At 54.5% G+C, this 20192-nt stretch overlaps 1 long non-coding RNA gene across 3 annotated transcripts in view; it reads right to left on the bottom strand.

Moving 5' to 3' along the window:
- Positions 1 to 20192, bottom strand: part of LOC140464273 (uncharacterized) — a 105265-nt gene that overhangs the window by 13356 nt on the left and 71717 nt on the right. For 2 of the 3 annotated variants that reach the window (XR_011954899.1, XR_011954902.1), the window contains exons 2-3: positions 19838 to 19969; positions 18512 to 18968 (exon numbers count right to left, since the gene is read on the bottom strand). This is a non-coding gene — a long non-coding RNA (uncharacterized lncRNA). Of the gene's footprint in view, positions 1 to 18511; positions 18969 to 19060; positions 19109 to 19837; positions 19970 to 20192 lie in introns of all 3 variants that reach the window. The other variant, XR_011954901.1, reaches the window with a different exon arrangement.

Genomic DNA, 20192 nt, shown 5'->3' with positions numbered 1-20192 from the left:
AGTGCAGTTCAGATTCACCATGATGTTACCAGAACTCCAGATTTAGATTTTGAGAAAAGACTGTGTTAATGAGATTGGTATTCATGGAACATAGAATAATACAGCGCAGAACAGACCCTTCGGCCCTCGATGTTGCGCCGACTTGTGCAACCAATTTGAAGCCTATCCTACAGTATTCTGTTTTCATCCATGTGTTTGTCCAATGACCATATGAATGCTCTTAAAGTTGGCGAGTCTACTATTGTTGCAGGCTCTTATTACTCTCTAAGTAAAGAACCTACCTCTGACATCTATCCTATGTCTTTCATCCTTCAATTTAAAGCTATGTCCCCTCATGCTAGCCATCACCATCTGAGGAAAATGGCTGTCACTGTCCACTCTGTCTAACCCTCTGATCACCTTATATGTCTCTATTAAGTCACCTCTTAACCTTCTTCTCTCTAACGAAAGCAGCCTCAAGTCCCTCAGTCTTTCCTCATAAGACCTTCCCTCCATACCAGGCAACATCCTGTTAAATCTCCTCTGAACCCTTTTGAAAGTTTCCACATCCTTCGTATAATACGGTGACCAGAACTGTACGCAGTACTCTAGGCTCAACATGACCTCATGGCTCTGAAACTCAATCCCCCTACCAATAAAAGCTAACACACTGTATGCTTTCTTAACAAACCTATCAAACTGGGTGGCAACTTTCAGAGATCTATGTACATGGACACTGAGACCTCTCTGCTTATCTATACTACCAATGATCTTGCCATTAGCCCAGTACTCTTTATTCCTGTTGCTCCTTGCAAAGTGAATCACCTCACACTTTTCTGCATTAAACACCATTTGCCACCTCTCAACCCAGCTCTGCAGTTTATCTATGTCCCTCTGTAACCTGCAACATCCTTCGGCACTACCCACAACTCTACCGACCTTACTGTCATCCACAAATTTACTAACCCAAACTATTAACTAACTATTCACTGGAATTAAAAAAAATTAAAGTGTGATGTGATTTAAGTTTCTATGATTTTAAAAGAAATCAACAATGTTGATAGAAAGTATTTCTGCCGTTCGGTGTCAGAACAAGAACAATTGGGAAATATTTCTTTATGAATGGGATGATGAGGGTGTGACACTATTTCTCTCAAAAATCAAAACATCCCTCAGTCACCATCTATCACCTATTCTGTGAGTGTGACTGGTGGATTTGAAAACAATATAACTCTGTAACTCCTTAGCTCTAAAAGCTGTTCCTACACTACAGTTCTGATCTCTTCCTCACCCCCAGTTTCCTTTGCGTCACCATTGGCAGCTGCGTCTTCAGCTGCCAAGGCTATTAAGTATGGAATTCCTTCCCTGAGCTACACCCCTTTATAGTGGGTGGAATGAGGTCAGCCAGGTGGACCGCATAGAATGAGTTCTCTGATTGGGGATGTTAACCTGGTCCATTCAGGAAGCCCTGGCTGACAGATATAAACAGAATGTCAGAGGTTCTGTTCACCCTGAGAGCTGGCTCCAAGGAAGCTGGACCAGTGTCAAGTACAATGCAAGTGATAATAAAGGGTGACTTGGTGACAGGATGCCAGCCTCTGTAGAGTTATTTTAGTGGTGAAGAGAGAATATAAATATGTTCTTGAAGAAATTCATTCACAACAATCATCTTTGAGTTGGGGGTAAGCATTAATGGCATCATGCTGTTATTTGGGAAGCATGATTCATTTGATTTTGCTGTCACAGATTGGGCCTGGAATTTCGAAAGAAGACGTTTTTTTTCCAGGCAAATAAAATTGGGGCAGATGAAAAGCAACAAGTAATTCTCCTGGCAGCTTGTGGACCCACAATGTTTTTCATTATTAGGAGCCTAACATTTTCTGAGGCACCAGATACTAAAATCTTTCAAGAATGGAAGGATTGAGTAAAGGAGTATTACAACCCTAATCATCCTCTACTTTTGAGATGCTATTGGTTTTACTTGGCAGTTCAAGAACCAAGGGAATCTGTATCAGGACTTTTAACAGTGTTAAGACAACTGGCTTTGGTTTAACCCTAAATGAGATGCTGACAGACTTTGTAACCATGCAAAAGTGCCTATTAGCTGAAGCCCAGCTGGACTTCACACAGGGACTACAACTGGTTTTATCATTAGAAAATGCGACAAGTAGAGCAAATGAGTTACAGGGTATGCCAATGGAAGTAGACACCCTCAGCAGGCTGATGAAGCTTAGGTGACACCACTTGAGTGAAGGCAATCACACACCCTCACTCAGGACATTCCTGAACCGAGGGACTCTAGGTCAGCCCACAGCAAAACCCTAAAACAAATCCAAGCCTTGGCCAAATGGTTAAAATTTTCTTCAGAATCTGGGTTGGCAATCCATTGCACTTGCTGTGGTATGTGGAGTCAAGACAGCAAAGGGGTGCCACTCGCCCTGGATTGAGTAACAGAACGCATAGGCTGGTATCCGGGAGAATGCATACCCTTGAAAGTCCACTTACATCTGGCTTGGAACAGTTAAATTATTTAGCAACATCCAATCAAAATAAATGTCTAGTTAAATGGTCACCTGGAGGGTGATACCAGTCCAGCTGTATCAGTGATTGTGGAACCAGTCTTTAATAAAATTAGCTCTGGACTCCAATCTTTAAGTTTGCATAAGACCTCACTTAGACTGAGAACCTATACCAGGGAAGGTTTACAGATTAAGAGTACAACATCGGTTCCGGTCTCTTATGAGAAGCAATTGGTTCAGTTCCCACTGATTGTAGTAAAAGGCTCAGGTCCAAGCCTGATGGAGTGAAATCAGGTGAGAAAGATTCACCGTGATTGTCTAATCACAAAAATGTTGAGCCAATGGCTGTCTGAGTGACGGTGGAGGTGGGGGGTGGAGGGTGGGAGGTGGAAGGTGGAAGGTGGAGGAGGGGGGGGGGTGGAAGGAGGAGGGGGGGGGGTGGAAGGAGGAGGGGGGGGGGTGGAAGGAGGAGGGGGGGGGTGGAAGGTGGAGGAGGGGGGTGGAAGGTGGAGGTGGAGGTGGACAGAGTTGGATGGGGATGGGGATGGGGATGGGGGTGACGGTGACGGGTGGGGGCAGAGTTGAATGGGGGTGGTGGGGGGGGACGGGTGGGGGCAGAGTTGGGTGGGGGGGTCAGAGTTGGATGGGGGCGGTGGGGGGGGATGGATGGGGAACGGGTGGGGGCAGAGTTGGATGGGGGGGGGAACGGGTGGGGGCAGAGTTGGATGGGGGGGGGAACGGGTGGGGGCAGAGTTGGATGGGGGGGAACGGGTGGGGGCAGAGTTGGATGGGGGGGAACGGGTGGGGGCAGAGTTGGATGGGGGGGGGAACGGGTGGGGGCAGAGTTGGATGGGGGGGGAACGGGTGGGGCAGAGTTGGATGGGGGGGAACGGGTGGGGCAGAGTTGGATGGGGGTGGTCGGTGGGGACGGGTGGGGGCAGAGTTGGATGGGGGTGGTGGGGTGGACGAGTTGCATGAGGGTAGTGGGGGCAGAGTTGGACGGGGGTGGTGGGGGCAGAGTTGGACGGGGGTGGTGGGGGGGGACGGGTGGGGGCAGAGTTGGATGGGGGTGGTGGTGGGGGGGACGGGTGGGGGCAGAGTTGGATGGGGGTGGTGGGGGGGGCAGAGTTGGGTGGGGGCAGAGTTGGGTGGGGGTGGTGGGGGGGGCAGAGTTGGGTGGGGGCAGAGTTGGGTGGGGGTGGTGGGGGGGGGCAGAGTTGGGTGGGGGCAGAGTTGGGTGGGGGCAGAGTTGGATGGGGGTGGTGGGGGGGGCAGAGTTGGGTGGGGGCAGAGTTGGATGGGGTTGGTGGGGGGGGCAGAGTTGGATGGGGGTGGTGGGGGGGGCAGAGTTGGATGGGGGTGGTGGGGGGGGCAGAGTTGGGTGGGGGCAGAGTTGGATGGGGGTGTTGGGGGGGGCAGAGTTGGGTGGGGGCAGAGTTGGATGGGGGTGTTGGGGGGGGCAGAGTTGGATGGGGGTGGTGGGGGGGGCAGAGTTGGGCGGGGGCAGAGTTGGATGGGGGTGTTGGGGGGGCAGAGTTGGGTGGGGGCAGAGTTGGATGGGGGTGTTGGGGGGGCAGAGTTGGGTGGGGGCAGAGTTGGATGGGGCTGGTGGGGGGGGCAGAGTTGGCTGGGGGCAGAGTCGGATGGGGGTGGTGGGGGGGGACGTGGTGGGGGGGGACGTGGTGGGGGGACGGGTGGGGGCAGAGTTGGATGGGGGTGGTGGTGGGGGGGCGGGTGGGGGCAGAGTTGGATGGGGGGTGGTGGTGGGGGGGGCAGAGTTGGGTGGGGGCGGTGGTGGGGGGGCAGAGTTGGGTGGGGGCAGAGTTGAATGGGGTGGTGAAGGGGGCAGAGTTGGATGGGGTGGTGGGGGGGCAGAGTTGGGTGGGGGCAGAGTTGGATGGGGTGGTGGGGGGGCAGAGTTGGGTGGGTCAGTGTTGGACGGGGGGTGGGCTGGGGGCGGGTGGGGGCAGTGTTGGACGGGGGGTGGGGGGGAGAGGTGGCGGCAGTGTTGGACGGGGGGTGGGCTGGGGGCGGGTGGGGGCAGTGTTGGACGGGGGGTGGGGGGGAGAGGTGGGGGCAGTGTTGGACGGGGGGTGGGGGCAGTGTTGGACGGGGGAGTGGGGGGGGCGGTTGGGGGCAGTGTTGGACGGGGGGATGGGGGGGGGGCGGGTGGGGGCAGTGTTGGACGGGGAAGTGGGGGGGGCGGGTGGGGGCAGTGTTGGACGGGGGGTGGGGGGGAGAGGTGAGGGCAGTGTTGGACGGGGGGTGGGCTGGGGGCGGGTGGGGGCAGTGTTGGACTGGGGGTGGGGGGGAGAGGTGGGGCAGTGTTGGACGGGGGGTGGGCTGGGGGTGGGTGGGGGCAGTGTTGGACGGGGGGTGGGGGGGGAGAGGTGGGGGCAGTGTTGGACGGGGGTGGGCTGGGGGCGGGCGGGGGCAGTGTTGGACGGGGGGTGGGCTGGGGGCAGTGTTGGACGGGGGAGTGGGGGGGTGGCGGGTTTGGGCAGTGTTGGACGGGGGAGTGGGGGGGGCGGGTGAGGGCAGTGTTGGACGGGGGAGTGGGGGGGGGCGGGTGGGGGCAGTGTTGGATGGGGGTGGTGGGGGGGCAGAGTTGGGTGGGGGCAGTGTTGGATGGGGGTGTTGGGGGGGCAGAGTTGGGTGGGGGCAGTGTTGGATGGGGGTGTTGGGGGGGCAGAGTTGGGTGGGGGCAGTGTTGGATGGGGGTGTTGTGGGGGCAGAGTTGGGTGGGGGCAGTGTTGGGTGGGGGCAGTGTTGGACGGGGGGTGGGGGGGCAGAGTTGGGTGGGGGCAGTGTTGGACGGGGGGTGGGGGGGCAGAGTTGGGTGGGGGCAGTGTTGGACGGGGGGTGGGGGGGAGAGTTGGGTGGGGGCAGTGTTGGACGGGGGGTGGGTGGGAGAGGTGGGGGCAGTGTTGGACGGGGGGGTGGGGGGGAGAGGTGGGGGCAGTGTTGGACGGGGGGTGGGCTGGGGGCGGGTGGGGGCAGTGTTGGACGGGGGGTGGGGGGGAGAGGTGGGGGCAGTGTTGGACGGGGGGTGTGCTGGGGGCGGGTGGGGGCAGTGTTGGACGGGGGGTGTGCTGGGGGCGGGTGGGGGCAGTGTTGGACGGGGGGTGGGCTGGGGGCGGGTGGGGGCAGTGTTGGACGGGGGAGTGGGGGGGGTGGGGGCAGTGTTGGACGGGGGGTGGGCTGGGAGCGGGTGGGGGCAGTGTTGGACGGGGGGTGGGCTGGGAGCGGGTGGGGGCAGTGTTGGACGGGGGAGTGGGGGGGGTGGGGGCAGTGTTGGACGGGGGTGGGCTGGGGGCGGGTGGGGGCAGTGTTGGATGGGGGGTGGGCTGGGGGCGGGTGGGGGCAGTGTTGGACGGGGGGTGGGCTGGGGGCGGGTGGGGGCAGTGTTGGACGGGGGGGTGGGCTGGGGGCGGGTGAGGGCAGTGTTGGACGGGGGAGTGTGGGGGGGCGGTTGGGGGCAGTGTTGGACAGGGGGTGGGCTGGGGGCGGGTGGGGGCAGTGTTGGACGGGGGGTGGGCTGGGGGCGGGTGGGGGCAGTGTTGGACGGGGGAGTGTGGGGGGGCGGTTGGGGGCAGTGTTGGACGGGGGAGTGGGGGGGGGCGGGTGGGGGCAGTGTTGGACGGGGGGTGGGGGGGAGAGGTGAGGGCAGTGTTGGACGGGGGGTGGGCTGGGGGCGGGTGGGGGCAGTGTTGGACGGGGGGTGGGGGGGAGTGGTGGGGCAGTGTTGGACGGGGGGTGGGCTGGGGGCGGGTGGGGGCAGTGTTGGACGGGGGGTGGGGGGGGAGAGGTGGGGGCAGTGTTGGACGGGGGTGGGCTGGGGGCGGGCGGGGGCAGTGTTGGACGGGGGGTGGGCTGGGGGCAGTGTTGGACGGGGGAGTGGGGGGTGGCGGGTTTGGGCAGTGTTGGACGGGGGAGTGGGGGGGGCGGGTGAGGGCAGTGTTGGACGGGGGAGTGGGGGGGGCGGGTGAGGGCAGTGTTGGACGGGGGAGTGGGGGGGGGCGGGTGGGGGCAGTGTTGGATGGGGGTGGTGGGGGGGCAGAGTTGGGTGGGGGCAGTGTTGGATGGGGGTGTTGGGGGGGCAGAGTTGGGTGGGGGTAGTGTTGGATGGGGGTGTTGGGGGGGCAGAGTTGGGTGGGGGCAGTGTTGGATGGGGGTGTTGTGGGGGCAGAGTTGGGTGGGGGCAGTGTTGGGTGGGGGCAGTGTTGGACGGGGGGTGGGGGGGCAGAGTTGGGTGGGGGCAGTGTTGGACGGGGGGTGGGGGGGCAGAGTTGGGTGGGGGCAGTGTTGGACGGGGGGTGGGGGGGAGAGTTGGGTGGGGGCAGTGTTGGACGGGGGGTGGGTGGGAGAGGTGGGGGCAGTGTTGGACGGGGGAGTGGGGGGGAGAGGTGGGGGCAGTGTTGGACGGGGGGTGGGCTGGGGGCGGGTGGGGGCAGTGTTGGACGGGGGGTGGGGGGGAGAGGTGGGGGCAGTGTTGGACGGGGGGTGTGCTGGGGGCGGGTGGGGGCAGTGTTGGACGGGGGTGGGCTGGGGGCGGGTGGGGGCAGTGTTGGACGGGGGAGTGGGGGGGGTGGGGGCAGTGTTGGACGGGGGGTGGGCTGGGAGCGGGTGGGGGCAGTGTTGGACGGGGGGTGGGCTGGGAGCGGGTGGGGGCAGTGTTGGACGGGGGAGTGGGGGGGGTGGGGGCAGTGTTGGACGGGGGTGGGCTGGGGGCGGGTGGGGGCAGTGTTGGACGGGGGGTGGGCTGGGGGCGGGTGGGGGCAGTGTTGGACGGGGGGTGGGCTGGGGGCGGGTGGGGGCAGTGTTGGACGGGGGGGTGGGCTGGGGGCGGGTGGGGGCAGTGTTGGACGGGGGAGTGTGGGGGGGCGGTTGGGGGCAGTGTTGGACAGGGGGTGGGCTGGGGGCGGGTGGGGGCAGTGTTGGACGGGGGGTGGGCTGGGGGCGGGTGGGGGCAGTGTTGGACGGGGGAGTGTGGGGGGGCGGTTGGGGGCAGTGTTGGACGGGGGAGTGGGGGGGGGCGGGTGGGGGCAGTGTTGGACGGGGGGTGGGGGGGAGAGGTGGGGGCAGTGTTGGATGGGGGGTGGGCTGGGGGCGGGTGGGGGCAGTGTTGGACGGGGGGTGGGGGGGAGTGGTGGGGGCAGTGTTGGACGGGGGGTGGGCTGGGGGCGGGTGGGGGCAGTGTTGGACGGGGGGTGGGCTGGGGGCGGGTGGGGGCAGTGTTGGACGGGGGGTGGGGGGGGAGAGGTGGGTGCAGTGTTGGACGGGGGTGGGCTGGGGGCGGGTGGGGGCAGTGTTGGACGGGGGGTGGGCTGGGGGCGGGTGGGGGCAGTGTTGGACGGGGGAGTGGGGGGGGGCGGGTTGGGGCAGTGTTGGACGGGGGATTGGGGGGGGCGCGGGTGGGGGCAGTGTTGGACGGGGGAGTGGGGGGGGGCGGGTGGGGGCAGTGTTGGACGGGGGAGTGGGGGGGGCGGGTGGGGGTAGTGTTGGACGGGGGAGTGGGGGGGGGCGGGTGGGGGCAGTGTTGGACGGGGGAGTGGGGGGGGCGGGTGGGGGTAGTGTTGGACGGGGGAGTGGGGGGGGGAGGGTGGGGGCAGTGTTGGACGGGGGAGTGGGGGGGGCGGGTGGGGGCAGTGTTGGACGGGGGAGTGGGGGGGGGGCGGGTGGGGGCAGTGTTGGACGGGGGAGTGGGGGGGGCGGGTGGGGGCAGTGTTGGACGGGGGAGTGGGAGGGGGCGGGTGGGGGCAGTGTTGGACGGGGGTTGGGGGGGCGGGGGCAGTGTTGGACGGGGGTTGGGGGGACGGGTGGGGGCAGTGTTGGACGGGGTGAGGGCAGTGTTGGACGGGGGAGTGGGGGGGGGCGGGTGGGGGCAGTGTTGGACGGGGGAGTGGGGGGGGGGGCGGGTGGGGGCAGTGTTGGATGGGGGACTGGGGGGGGGCGGGTGGGGGCTGTGTTGGACGGGGGAGTGGGGGGGGGGCGGGTGGGGGCAGTGTTGGACGGGGGAGTGGGGGGGGGGCGGGTGGGGGCAGTGTTGGACGGGGGAGTGGGGGGGGGCGGGTGGGGGCAGTGTTGGACGGGGGAGTGGGGGGGGGCGGGTGGGGGCAGTGTTGGACGGGGGTTGGGGGGGCGGGGGCAGTGTTGGACGGGGGTTGGGGGGACGGGTGGGGGCAGTGTTGGACGGGGTGAGGGCAGTGTTGGACGGGGGTGTGGGGGTGGGGGCATTGTTGGACGGGGGTTGGGGGGACGGGTGGGGGCAGTGTTGGACGGGGTGAGGGCAGTGTTGGACGGGGGTGTGGGGGTGGGGGCAGTGTTGGACGGGGGTTGGGGGGACGGGTGGGGGCAGAGTAGGATGGGGAATGGGGCGACGGAGGTGGGGACAGGTGGGGGCAGTGTTGGAAGGGTGTGGGGGGGACAGAGTTGGTGGGGGATGTGGATGGGGGTGGGGGGGACAGGTGGGGGCAGTGTTGGACGGGGGGGGACAGGTGGGGGCAGAGTTGGATGGGGGTGGGGGGGACTGGGGACGGACAGGTGGGGGCAGTGTTGGATAGGGGTGGGGGGTACAGGTGGGGGCAGAGTTGGCTGGGGAATGGGGCGACGGTGGGGGAACAGGTGGGGGCAGTGTTGGACGGAGGGTGAGGGGGACAGGTGGGGGCAGTGTTGGACGGGGGGTTGGGGGGGACTGGGGACGGACAGGTGGGGGCAGTGTTGGATGGGGATGGGGGTGGGGGGGGATGTGTGGGGGCAGTGTTGGACAGGGTGGGGCAGTGTTGGACGGGGGTGGGGAGGGACAGGTGGGGGCAGTGTTGGACGGGGGTGGGGGGTACAGGTGGGGGCAGAGTTGGATGGGGAATGGGGCGACGGTGGGGGGGACGGGCGGTGGATGTGTTGGACGGGGGTGGGGGGAATGGGCGGTGGCAGTGTTGGATGGGGGTGGCGGGACGGGCTGGGGCAGAGTAGGATGGGGAATGGGGCGACGGAGGGGGGGACAGGCATGGGCAGTGTTGGACGGGCGGGGGCAGTGTTGGACGGGGGTGGGGGGGGGACGGGCGTGGCAGTTTTGGCCGGGTTTGGGGGGACGGGTGGGGGCAGGGTTGGACGGGAATGGGGTGGGTGGGTGGGGTAACATGGGAGGCAGTGTTGGACGGAGGTGGGGGGGGACGGGCGGGGGCAGTGTTGGACGGGGGTGGGGGGTACAGGTGGGGGCAGAGTTGGATGGGGAATGGGGCGACCTTGGGGGGGACAGGTGGGAGCAGAGTTGGACGGGGGTGGGGGGGACAGGTGGGGGCAATGTTGGGTGGGGTGGACTGGGGGGCAGTGTTGGTTGGGCAGGGGCAGTGTTGGGTGGGAGGGACTGGGGGGGCAGTGTTGGGTGGGAGGGACTGGGGGGGCATTGTTGGGTGGGAGGGACTGGGGGGGCATTGTTGGGTCGGCGGGGACAGGTGGGGGCATTGTTGGGTGGGGGAGACAGATGGGGGCAGTGTTGGACGGGGGTGGGGGGGGCTGGGGGCGGACAGGTGGGGGTAGTGTTCGATGGGGATGGGGGGGACAGGTGGGGGCAGAGTTGGATGGGGGGGACAGGGGACACAATTTTGGGTGGGGGGGACTGGTGGGGGCAGTGTTGGGTGTGGGGGCAGTGTTGGGTGCTGGGACAGGTGGGGCCAGTGTTTGGTGGGCAGGGACAGGTGGGGTCAGTGTTGGGTGGGGGGGACAGGTGAGGGCAGTGTTGGTCGGGGGTGGGGGGGACTGGGGGCGGACAGGTGGGGACAGTGTTGGATGGGGGGTGGGGGGTACAGGTGGGGGCAGAGTTGTATGGGGAATGGGGCGACGGTGGGGGTGGACGGGTGGTGGCAGTGTTGGACGGGGTTGGGGGAACGGGTGGGGCATGTTGGACGGGGGTGGGGGGGGACAGGTGGGGCAGTGTTGGACGGGGGTGGGGGGGGACAGGTGGGGCAGTGTTGGACGGGGGTGGGGGGGAATAGGTGGGGCAGAGTTGGACGGGGTGGGGGGGACTGGGGGCGGACAGGTGGGGGCAGTGTTGGATGGGGGTGGGGGGTACAGGTGGGGGCAGAGTTGGATGGGGAATGGGGCGACGGTGGGGGTACGGATGGTGGCAGTGTTGGACGGGGGTAGGGGGGGCGGTTGTCTGCAGTGTTGGACGGGGGTGGGGGGAACCGCTGGGGGCAGTGTTGGACTGGGGTGGGGGGGGAACGGGTGGGGGCAGTGTTGGACGGGGTGGGGGGGAACGGGTGGGGGCAGTGTTGGACGGGGTGGAGGCAGTGTTGGGTGGTGTGGGGTTGGGGGGACAGGTGGGGGCAGTGTTGGGTGGGGGGGACAGGTGGGCGCAGTGTTGGACGGGGGTGGAGGCAGTGTTGGGTGGGGTGGGGTGGGAGGGACAGGTGGAGGCAGTGTTGGGTGGGGGGGGAACAGGTGGGCGCAGTGTTGGACGGGGGTGGAGGCAGTGTTGGGTGGGGTGGCGTGGGGTGGGGTGGGAGGGACAGGTGGAGGCAGTGTTTGGTGGGGGGGACAGGTGGGGACAGTGTTGGATGGGGTTGACTACAGGTGGGACAGTGTTAGTCCGGGGTTTGGGGGGCGGGTGCTGGGGGCAGTGTTGGTTCAGGGTTGGGGGGGCGGGTGGTAGGGGCAGTGTTGGACAGGGCTGGGGGTTGGGTGGAAGGCAGCGGGAGGCGGTGTTGGGGGCGGGGTCTCGAGTGCTGTGTGCTTCTGCAGTCTCCTGAATGGGGAGCAGACTTTAAAAACTCCGGTCCCCAGAGGAAAGGCATTTAATCGATTAACCAAATAATCGATTATCCGAACGAAATAGTGCCCGCCCATCTCATTCGGATAATCGAGGTTCCCCTGTACATCACTGGTGGAACCACCACTAGAACAGTCCATTCTGGTTTTAAATTTCTGGAAACCCTGCCGGTCACTGCTGGTCATATTAGACTGTGGATGCAAAAATATCCAATCCTGGCAAAACAAAACAGCAGGTGTTGATGGAACAAATAAAAGGGCCATCACAACCAGGATTGAAACCTTGAGACCGGCTCACTGTAGAGGATGACGTTTTATCATGAGGAGCACGAGTGACTGTCCCAAGCAAAGGTTGCTGACACATTCTGGCTGAACCCCACCAGGTTCACCTCAGGGTGTCCAAAATGAAGATGTTGGCGAGATGTTATGTCTAGTGGCCAGGATTGGAGCAGACACAGCCACATTGTGGGGCAGAATGCCAACAAGGACAGCTTCCCCACACCTTGAATTCAGTTAGTTACACATCAACTATGCCGCCCCTTTCATGGGCTCAATGTTCTTAGTCATCGTGAACGCCTACTCAAATGGTTGGATGTGCATTTGTTGGACACTGAGACAATGATAGAAAAGCTGCGCCTATCTTTTGCAATACATGGGCTTCTGGAAGTGTTGGTCACAGACATTGGCCATCATTTACCAGCAGGGAATTTGAGTTTTTTTTCCTGAAGTCAAATGACATTCGACATGTAAGGACAGCTCCATACCATCCATCTTCCCTCATCTGGCAGAAAAAGCAATCCAAACTTTGAAGGCAGGCTTAAAGAAACAGCCTACAGCTTCAATGGCCCAGTTCCTATTTGATTGGAGTACCCTTCATGCAACCACAGGGACAGCTCCAGCAGAGTTGCTAATGGGGAGAAGCCCTTGTTCCAGGTTAAATCTGACCTTCCTGCACCTGGGGAGGGACGAGACTGTGAAACGGCATTAGGAATACCAATGCCAGACACAAAATTCCGCAAAGCGAGAGAGATCGTTTACTTCAGCACATGAAGTTTGATGCAGAAACCAGAGAAATAGCTCTGCATAGGTAACAGGCATAATGGAAGCGAGGTCAGACCCTGTGACATACAAAATTCAGATAGGTGAGATGGTCCTGAACCAGCACATGGACCATATTAAAGATGCAAACTCACAAATTGGGCAGGAGCAAAACAAACCTGGCCCCTCAGAACAGCCGGAAAGTCGTCTCAGAAAATGTGGATCAAATCTAGGAGTCCGAGATTGACATGTGGAAGCTGAAGCCTCGATGCCTTTACTGCCTGAAGAACAAGATAAATTTCTTCTGAGTGCTCTGGGCACAAGAGGCAGATTATGGACCACTACACGCAGCCCACATCTGAGGCTGAATCAGAGGAACCAATGATTTACTATGTTAAAGGACCTACAGCAATGTAAATTGTGTCAATCAATTCATATGTTTCCATTCCGTGGACCCTGTTCTCACCTACCTCTCTATTCTGCTGCTAATTTAACAGTTCAAAACTCCTTGTTCATAGCAGGCAGAAGGACATACATTGCGCATGAAAAATATTGGGATAGTGTTTGCTGCTTAGCTTCTGATTGGTCCTAGTTAAGCAATGGCTGATTCCAGAAAGCTTGAAAGCAGTGATCATTCACCATTTTGACTTGAAAATATATCACTGTTTTGTTCAATGTTGCTGGGTCAAAATCCTGGCAGTCTCTTCCTAACAGCATTGTGGGTTTATCTACAGCACACGGACTGTAGCAGTTCAAGAGGCAGGTCACCATCACCTTCTCAAGGGCAACTAGAGATGGACAATAAATGCTGGCCCAGCCAGGGACACCCAAACCTCATAAATACATATTTTTTTTAATGAGTTATAATTAAACTATAAACGCTGATCTGAAGCTGGAGGTAGATTAAACATTATTTCAGTGAGAGGCAAGGTGTTGGAGGGAAACCTGGGCATCATTCTCGCCCAGTAGTGTGACTAGTAGTCAGTACACAGCTATTTATATATACACACATTTATGTGGTTGATGGGGAAAAAAAATCTTAATTTGTTAGAATGTGTCTATTTCTAATAATTTGTCAATAATTGTGTTTAAAAGTGTAGACTTGGTGGAGAGATGCTGAATGGAGGTAATAGAATCAAAAGGTGGATTATTATGCTGATGACATGGTTTTGAAGTGATAACTTTTCCCTATTAGGTGTCTTGAGCAAGGGCCTGAGATCAGTGACACTGCTCCCAATGCAGTGTTTCATTTAAATGATGGACAAACTATTCTATCAAACAACAGGTGGCCTGTTGAGTTAAAACCCTTCTCACTGTGGCACTGAGCCATACACAGCCAAAAGGACCCAAATTCCAAACCTCAGTCAGTTAATTGTTAGCTGATCATTTGCTGGATATTGACAGGAGAGCTTCAATTGATGTAGTGTACCTGGATTGAGTAAAGGAGAATCAACTGAGTTTACAACTCGTTAGATGATGAATTTTCATAGGAGGTCCATTTCAGTTTGTTACTTGAATTGGATTTTAATTATGATTATTGTGAAGGAGCAACAGCCTTGTTGACCATATGTTTAATCAATTTCACTGGCCTGAAGATCCAAGGCATTGGGATCTTTTCAGAGTCAGCAGCACCTCCCAAGCTCATAACCTCCAGGACAACAGATACATGGGGACAGATTGTTTAAGAACACCAGTTCCACACCAACCCAACCCGGATATATACTGGAACCAAAAACAGAAATTGCTGGAAAACCCAGCAGGTCTGGCAGCATCTGTGGAAAGAAAGCAGATTTAACATTTCAGTTCAGTTCAGAACTGTTCTGAAGAAGGGTCACTGGACCCAAAATGTTAACTCTGCTTGCTGTCAGCAAAGATAGGTTATAAAGGCCAACTTTCTCTGCAATGTTTATATTCTGAAGGATGAATAAATAACTACTGGCAATTGGAAATGAATTGGGATCCCTCTGAATTTGTACTTATCTCATGAATTAGTGTATGGAGAAACAGAGAGGGAAGAGAGACTGTGGAATGGAAGAGACACTGTGAGGAGAATGTTAGACGATGAGGGAAATTAAATGAAGGACTAAAAGAAAAGGGAAGCTGTGGGAAAGTGGACAGGTACAGAGGATGGCTATGAGGAGAATCGATGAGAAACTGAGACTGAGGAGAGGTTGAGAGGGCAGGAAGCATTGAGGGGCTAGGTGAGAGGATATTATTTTGTTAAAATTCTCTACAGTTTTAGTCTGTGGCGCCTAGTTCCTGGTTAATAACCTCTATTCTCTGATTATGTAAACACAAGAGCCTGGTTTATACACTCAAAAGTCAGGAAGGAGCCCTTTGCTGCCTTGTCACTGAAGTACAAAGGGAAGACAAAGGAATATTAAATGATGCTTGCTCCATGAACTGGAACATTATAATCAGGCACTCTGACTGCTGACTGTGAGTGGTGTCTGTCTGACGTGTTTAATCACACTCGTTCCTGCAGTAGTAATTTTACTACAATTAATGATTTGAATTTGAATAGCAATGGAGGGTTACAATGAGTAAGCAATCAGTGAGAATCAAAGCTGGGAGGAGCAAGTTAATGAGCTATGAGAACTGATATAGAAAGGCAGCTTCATGTTAAACAGGGAAAGGATGGACCTGAGCTGGACAGAAAGAGCAGACCTGGGGAGGAGATTGTACTTGCAGTGTGTCTAGCTTCTGGCTGTGCTGGTAACTTTTTCTGTACAAACCCCTCAACCTGCACCACCCTGAGACCCTTCACAAGATTGAGAGTGGAATCTAATCAGCAGGGTTGTGAATGGTTCAATGCCACTGTAACATTTAAGGGAAAATTGGATGAATACATGATAAACAAAGAATAGTATAGCGCAGGAATAGGCTCTTCAGCCCATCAAGATTGTGCTGACACATGATGCATTTCTAAACTAAAGACCTTTTGCCTCTATGTGGTTGGTATCCTTCTATTCCCTGCCGGTTCATATATCTGTCAAGATACCTCTTAAGTGTTACTATTGTATTTGTCTCCATTACCTCTGGCACCACATTCCACTGGGCACTTACCACCCTCTGTGTAAAGACTTGCCTCTCACATCTCATTTAAACTTACCCATTTTACTTTAAACCTGTGTCCCCAAGTAATTGACCTTTCTACCCTGAGAAAAAGACTCCAACTATCCATTTTGTCCATGCCTCTCATAATTTTGTAAACTTCAATCAGGTCTCCCCTCATCCTTCAATATTCAAATGAAAACAAACCAAGTTTGTCCAATTTCTCCTAATAGCTAAAACCCTCCAAACAACACACCAACCATCCTGGCCAACTGCTTCTGTACCCTCTACAAACTCTCCACATCCTCCTTATAGTGTGGTGACCAGAACTGTACACACTATTCCAAATGTGGCCGAAGTAAAGTTGTATACAGCTGAGGGTAAAGGAACAGAGAAATTATTAATATGATCAGAGGAGAGAACACCAGCTTGGCATAAGTGGCTTGTTTTAGTTCTGTATTCTCTGTGACAACATCAGCTCCATCTCTGGGATGGAGGAGTTTGACTGGGAATTGGGATGTTCTATTGCCTTTGCCCCACAGTCATTAAATTATCAATGGGATAGGAATAGCAATAAATTGAAAAGCACATAAGCTATGGAAGTCCACTTGACTTCTAAGCATACCTGTCAAGCCAATTCCATTGGGCAAATAGAAAGAAACATTTTCCACTGGTAGTATAAATCCCACAGGGACCAATAAATAAAAGGAATCTCCATAATGCCAAATAGAAAGAAGTTTGTACAGAAATGTTGCTTTTTAAAACTTTAACTGCAACAAACCAAAATCAACATAATTCAAATGTTAGTTAAAATGAAAAAGATGTTTAAGTTTAAAGGTCAAATAAAAAGGTCAATTCACTTGAAATAGCTGAGGCAATAAAGATATGCTTTAGCAAACATATAAAGTGCTGGGAAAACTCAGCAGGCCTGGCAGCATTTGTGGAGAGAAAGCAGAATTAAAATTTTGCATCCAGGGACCGTTCTTCAGAACACTTCAGGTCACTGAACCTAAAATGTTAACTCTGCTTTCTCTCCACTGATGAAGCCAGACCTGCTGAGTATTCCCAGCAATTTCTGTGCTTGTTTCTGATTTCCAACTTCTGCAAATCTTTGTTTTTTGTGTGTAAAGATATGTTTTATTTGGTTATAAAGATCATATTATTTCCTACACAAATGCAGCATAAAGTACAGTACAATCTTTCTAACTTGGCCTCCATTATGTAGAATAGAATCTTTAATTTCCCACTCAAATGTTTTGCCCTGAGTTGCAGTCACTAGCATCCATATTCTATCTGGATACAGGTAACACCAGCAAGGAGCACGTCTACAGACTCTCTCTTTCAGGTCACAATAGACCTGATTACACTTAATCCCCAGAGATTCCCTTCCCTAACCTGTTTAGACAGTTTAGCTAGCTCTGGAAACACTGAAAAAGCAGTAGCAAGACTTGTCCAATCCAGAACCCCCTGCTTTCCCTGCCTTCAGGTCTCCATCCATTCCAAATGTTTAACACACAATAAATGTGGATGCTCTATTCTCAGAGATCTGCTTGAAAGTCGTGATGTTATGAATTGCTGATTTTATTTTGAACCACTAGTTATGTTCTTAATTCAACCACATAGCTTGAAACCTGTCACCATTGCAATTAGCATTCTATTTACCCTTTGCTTCTAAGCTTTTCATTCCCATGACAATGTTAGGTTCCTTGGCATTTCTTGGTACTAAGATTCCTGCTAAGAAATCTACTGGCATTTTCTGTAGAGTAAATCTCAATTTGACTTTGGTCTTAACGGAGACAGTACACCCAAAAAATGTACACTATTCCCAAAGCAAATGAATCATCACAGTGAGAAATCCATATTAAGGGATAGAACTTTTAGAATTAGGGCTAAGTTGGTATTACAAAGTAATTTTTCATTTTAAGGGTATTGAATATTTGGAAATCTCTTCCCTAAAGACTTTGGATACTGGGGTTCACTTGGAGTTTGAAGATGGAGATTGATTTCTTTTTTGTTGTTTCAGCGAATATTAAGAAGTATGGAGCACAGATGGCTAAATAGAGTTTGGGTACAGATCAGCTATGCTTCATTAAAGGATGGAGCTGGCTCAAGGGTCTGAATAATGAACTTCTGTTTTTGTGGTCCGGATATTTTCTCTTTATCTTTTTAATTTTCTGTACCAGTGTCCGGTATAACTATGCTGAAAATGTGTTGCTGGAAAAGCGCAGAAGGTCAGGCAGAATCCAAGGAGCAGGAGAATCGACGTTTCGGGCATGAGCTCTTCTTCAGGATTCCTGAAGAAGGGCTCATGCCCTAAATGTCGATTCTCCTGCTCCTTGGATGCTGCCTGACCTGCTGCATTTTTCCAGCAACACCTTTTCAGCTCTGATCTCCAGCATCTGCAGTCCTCACTTTCTCCTCCAGTATAACTATGTCAAAGCATGTCCCAATAATTTGCATCGAGTCTTGGGGAAATCAATATTTGCTGAAATAATTACTTCATAATTGTTTTCTAGAATTAAATTTTGATTTATGAATGTTGCCAACAATCAGAGCTGAGGACTAATGATGTCATGTCAGAGTTTGTTGGTTTAAATTATTAAATGTTAGCAGGTTCCCGAGTGGCTCAGTTTCTGTCCCTTTTTCTGGAAAACAATTTCCAATATATCTCAAGTGTAAATACGATGTTTCATTAACAGTGTTGGACTGATTTAAAGTAGAAAGAGTTTTCTTAGTTCAGTGGTCACCAATGATTACTGTTGTGAAAGTCTCTCTGTTACAAACATTCATCTCTTCAGAATGACCATCACTTGAGTGTGTTATGATAATAACTCAGTTATCTCACTGTAGTAATCAACTCTTTCTTTCTTAATCTGTCTCTCCTTCTCTCTCTCTCTCTCTCTCTCTCTCTCTCTCTCTCTCTCTCTCTGGACTGAGCAAAATAGTGGGTGGGCTCAGAACCCTGGTTGGAGAGGCAATTGGGAAATTTGTCTATTATCCTCCAGGAAACTTTGTAAATATTGAAAATCACCCACTCACATCGAAATGAAATGCAATTTGTCAGGATTTAATACAGCCTCCTGCATTAAATTAAACTACCAAAAATGCCTTCAGATTACTTATTGACTGCTGGCAAAATAAATGTGGCTAACCTGACCCGCTCCACGGTGGCACAGTGGTCAGCACTGCTGCCTCACAGCGCCAGAGACCTGGGTTCAATTCCTGACTCAGGCGACTGACTGTGTGGAGTTTGCACATTCTCCCCGTGTCTGCGTGGGTTTCCTCCGGGTGCTCCGGTTTCCTCCCACAGTCCAAAGATGTGCACGTCAGGTGAATTGGCCATACTAAATTGCCTGTAGTGTTAGGTAAAGGGGTAAATGTACTGGGATGGGTGGGTGATGCTTCGGCGGGTCGGTGTGGACTTGTAGGTGAATGAGTCACAGGAACTGCAGTGAAAGATTTTCTCTGTGCTCAATCTTGATGATCTGTCACTGCGGTGCAGAATCTGATGTAAGAAGTAACTTAGCTTGAAGTGTTGGTCCCAAATATTAAACAGCAGCACACAGCCTCTGGTCAGAGGGCCCAATCATGGAAGTTGCATCTGAGATCCTAAGGGAACAGCATTGCAGAAGTTGATTTGAAAGAAGCAGATAGTGCATTACGTCATGGAAATCATTCATCTTATTTATACTCCTTCATACCTAAAAACTGCAGAGGATCAGCACTTCACAGGAACCCGTGCAGGCATTCTGGAAGCAGTTACACAAGGAAACACAACAATAGGAGGTCAGGCAGCAATGGAGAGACAGATGCAAGTCCCCGACACATTTCAGAGTCTCTGGGAACAGGATCATATATCTACAAATGTTAAACTGTCACAGAACTATATTCGGGATGAACTGCATCCACAAACAGTGGCAATTAAGGTTACTGCAGTTTCTAATTTATCTCTCTGCAGTGACCAAAGCTCCTCTGTATAATGACCAACTTTCCCTGTGATGCCCATTTTCCTGTGTATATAATAGCCAGCATTCCTCAGTGAAGTGATCATTTCTCTCTCTGTTTTATGACTATCTCTCCCTGTGTGCAGTGATTATTGCTCTGTGTAAAAACCACTTCTCTCTTGTGGTCATTTCTGGACCTGCACAATATTGTACAAGGTAATGGTTCTGAAGGAATTAATGTTCATGTTACATTGGCTCCACCCATTCTATTGATGTCAGATATGGTGTATGGATGGAGACGAGGAGTTCTACTCTAACTTGCGGTGGAAACAGATCTATTTGGACAGTTCCCTAAGGTCCTGATAATTACATCCAACCAAGTTGTACTTATTACCATCACATCATAAACCTTTTTCTTATTTAAGAGCAGTGACTTTTCCATGGAAATTGTTCTATGGGGTATCCTCTACTACTAATCACTGGATCAGCCCAAGTCAAAGCAAAGGCAAAAGAGGATTGGTGGCTGTGCATTACCTCAAACAATCCTTTTCATCGTACCACATACTGGTCGAGATGGCAAATACCACAAGGTCTTCTGCAACAATTCCATATGATTGTATTGATTGCAGATCAGACCTCTACATGTAGAGAAGAAATCCAGAAGACCTATAAGAAAATAAAAAAAATTAAAACAAGTGAGTTTATCATTTTAAGAGGAATATTGTTTTAAGAAAATACAGACTGTCAGTCAATAGCTGAATGCAATTCCGTCAGAGAGATAACCGTGCCATGGAAATATCTAAAAAACAAGCTAAGCACTTCAGAAACAAAACTTAATTCAGAAGCTGGTAAAAAGTGCTTTGGCTAGAGTGTGGGCTATGAGAAGATA

This window comes from Chiloscyllium punctatum, chromosome 40 (genome assembly GCF_047496795.1).
Source record: "Chiloscyllium punctatum isolate Juve2018m chromosome 40, sChiPun1.3, whole genome shotgun sequence".
Lineage (NCBI taxonomy): Eukaryota > Metazoa > Chordata > Chondrichthyes > Orectolobiformes > Hemiscylliidae > Chiloscyllium > Chiloscyllium punctatum.
This window is presented reverse-complemented; position numbering and strand designations above follow the sequence as displayed.